A 3,938-nucleotide genomic window follows, 5' to 3' on the forward strand; every position below is an offset into this window, starting at 1 on the left:
AAATAACAAGAGGCTAAAGGCCATGTAATCTGTACACTGGGGAGAACCTCAGACTACCCTCTTAGCTTCCTGCACTATGCCCTCTTGATTATGCCATCTGAGTTAACCACAGCAGGGAAACCTGGTTTTGTCTTTCTACCAATGGACTGAGACCTGCTGCACCCAATCAAAACTGCACAATTTGGATACTTTATTTGCATAAAATGGACCTAATTAACACCTGGGTGGGAACTTTTGCCATAAAAGGTGGCTTCCCCAGTGGAACCCAATTTAGGTCGCTACCTGAATTTGTGTCTCCGGGCTGCAGCATCTTTTGCTAAAAAAATAAAAATACGTTTTTATTCTTTATTACATTCTAAAACATATTTTGGTCTCTACAACTACATTAGTATCATTTGCAGATTATCTGCAGGGCAGAGAAATTCTGTTAAATGTGCAATAGGAATCTACCATGTAAAGGCAATCAGGCAAATAAAGCAAGGATCCTGATATGTTATTGTATGTAATAAGGTCAAGGACTGAAAAGAATTGTGTAAATTCAGCAAAATTCAACTGCTCCACTTCTGTCAAAGTGTTAACAAATTCACACTGACATAGGTACTCAAATTATAAAACTGAACCTGTCAACTGGAGAGAAAAAATGTATTTCTCATTCTTGAAGAAACAAATGTTCGATTTAATAATAGTTGTCAATACCAAATTGGGTTTAATTGTGTCTTTAAAGCATCTATCACAGAGGAAAGAGTAGTAAAGTGCAATAGAGTTGTGAGGAGGACCAGAATTTGCCACCCCAATATCTGACTCTTGAACGTAAGGATTCTTTCCGAGAGCACACAAAGGAGAAGCTCTAAAATTCAAGCAGAAATTACTCTTTTGTAGGAGAAATTTACATTTTTAAGGGGCATCTCCATTTGTAAGGGGGCCTCTGGATGACTTAGAAAGTTCCAGAGGTAGTAGAAGTGAACCAGCTGGGCTGCATGGGCTCAGAAAACAAGTTACAGAGGCAGAAGAAGGGCCCTGGGAGCTTAGGAGAGAGAAGGGCAAAGTAAGGCACCTGGGGGACAGAAGTGGGGGAAGGGAAAGGCACAGGCCTGCTCCCCGGAGTGAGAGCGCCCCCTAGCGGCATTTTAGGTGGTTGTGGGAGGATGCGAGGACCACATTTACCCATGCTGCCATCTTGACCAGAAGCCTCTCACAAGGTACAACAATGAGCTATTTAAATATTTATTACTAACTCTCTATGTGAGTTTTTTGAGAGGAGGAACCTCTTAGGTCTGGGCCAAATTGAGTACTTGAAACTTAATTAATTGTACAATAAATGTTTAATGAACTTAAATAATAGATATTACAAAACCTAACTAACCTCAAAATAACAAAAACTATGATAATATTATTATTAAATAAATAAGGAGAGAGAGAGTGAGAGAGAGAGAGAGAGAGAGAGAACACAGGAGCCAGCGAGCAGTCACATGTGTGAGTACTTTCCTGTTCTCTCATTATCTCTGAAGAGGGGAAAAATATAGGGTATCCCCCCAAAATGTATACACACCTAACAGCTGAGAGCTCAATTGATGTTCCTTTCTTTTCAGATTTAGCCCATTGGAATGAATACCTTTTCATAGTGTATATACATTTTTGGGGGACACCCTGTGTATTTATCCTTGATATCTGTGTTTTGCTGTTTTGTTTTGTTTTCCCCGTGAATTTAAACTCATTTCCGTCAAAGGCTTGTCTCTCTCCAAGGAGGTCACAGCAAGTTCGGTCTTAATATTCTCCTGAACACCTTCTCTCTCCTAAAAGAAGAAACAAGCTTCAAAGACATTAAGCAGTTAGTCCACAAAAACCACCAGACAAAAAGCTTGATCTGCTATTTCAAGTTCTAGGCCAGTGTCCTACATACTAAATACGAATGCTAAACTGAAATTATAGCTCCACAATTACTTCCCTCAAACTTGGAGTTTATGCAGCCAATAGCTGGCTTGAATTGTAACATTTAATTAAGAACCAGAGAAATCCAATTAGGTATAAAAAGATGTTTCCAAATATACACAATAATGTGCCTTCCCTAGAATGCGGCACTGTCTCCGTACATTTCCAAATGAATTCTTCTGCCTAATATGCTGCCGTGATTTCGAGGTCCTAGCTGCCTTCCTGGGCCCTCTGGCATGGCCCCAGACCTCATACCATCCTCCACCCTTATGGGAGCCCAGGATGGGGGAAGAGCTGATAGGGCTGAGCTGAGCCAGGCTGCCTCCACACCAGACTCTGTCACCAGGGCCAGCCCCCAGGGTCACAGCTGAGGCCTCCTACCTTCCCTTTCCTGGAACTCAGCCTCAAATGGGCCAACCTTGGGCCACATCTCTTTTCATACACTTCACAACGGCCTCCTGCTGCTCTCCCAGGCTGCACTCTCCCCTGCTGGCTCAGCCTGGCCACTACAGCTCAATCAAGGGATTCTCTGCCCCTAAATCAGTGGTTCTCAACCTTCTGGCCCTTTAAATACAGTTCCTCATGTTGTGACCCAACCATAAAATTATTTTCGTTGCTACTTCATAACTGTAATGTTGCTACTGTTATGAATCGTCATGTAAATATCTGATATGCAGGATGGTCTTAGGCGACCCCTATGAAAGGGTCGTTTGATGGCCCAAGGGGTCGCGACCCACAGGTTGAGAACCGCTGCTTTAAGGGATAGTTTGCTACAATTATGGAGACAAACCTTAAGTACCTCACTGCTTTCTGGAAATATATGGAAGAGCTAAAAGTTGCAGGAAAAAGTATTGCAAAATCCAATAAAGATATAAAGCAACGAAGTGAGCCTATGTTTTTTTTACCAAAATTTACCACCATTGCTTCTTCCTGATAATAATAAAATAATAATAATAATAATAATGGTTTCCCTGAAAAGCTGCGGGAAAAGCACTTGTTCGTGATTACAGAATAAGAAAAAATGCATCATGGATCTGGGATGACTGGTCTCTATTTCAGATCAATTTCTTATTTAGTAGCAGTCCTTTGATGCAAATAAAGCAAATGCAAAATTTTATACGGTGTTATTTTGGAAATTGCACATAAGTAACTACATTTCCTCATCCAAAAATATTCACGTTCCCTGATGCTAGTATCTTCTCGCGAAGTGTCATTTCTCTTGGAACATAAAGTGAAACATTTCTTCCTAGTAAAGGGGGTGGTATATTGAGTGGACTCTTGGTCATTTTGCCAACCTGAGAATACTTTTCCTTCTGAAAGTCAGCCCACGATTGGGGTACAGCTCTTCAAAAAGGAGACAACAACACACACTGGCTGCCACCATAACCTCACAGTTCAGAACCTAAACCTGTGTCCTGTAGATGTGTTTATACATGTGCACATGAAGAAGCAGGGGCAAATGTCACAACCATTTCCAAGGCTTCCTGATCCATGGTTCTGTATTTCACCTTCTCTTGAGGAGAGACCCTTTTAACCACTTCATTAATCAAAGCCATTAATTATGCTTTATTATGGTTTCCAAAAATATACACACGATCACCTATATTCCTCATTATGACTGCTTGGCATTTAAAAGCTCTTTTCATGGAATAAGCTGAAAATGGGGTAGTTCAAAAACTATTATTTTCAACAAGAAATCATGTCCCGGTGGGAGGACCTCCTACTGTGTGGCATTAGCTTACTGCAGTTTCCTTTCCACCCCTTCAGTGCGGTGTGCCTGACGGGCCAAAAAGGCTCCAACTTCCCCAAGGCTGAGACACCCAGGGCTGCGAAGCCTCTTTGCATTTCCACGAAACAAAAGCCAGGTTTCACTGTTCATTATTGTCCTGTGCTTATTTTTGCTTCTGGATTGTTGTTGGTTTGACCACTACTCTGTTTACTGCCTGGTACATTCTTGAAGTTTTCACAATATTTGTACCGTCTCATGGTCTTTGAGTTCCTGAATGTTG

This window comes from Myotis brandtii, unplaced genomic scaffold (genome assembly GCF_000412655.1).
Source record: "Myotis brandtii unplaced genomic scaffold, ASM41265v1 scaffold606, whole genome shotgun sequence".
NCBI classification, from domain to species: Eukaryota; Metazoa; Chordata; class Mammalia; order Chiroptera; family Vespertilionidae; genus Myotis; species Myotis brandtii.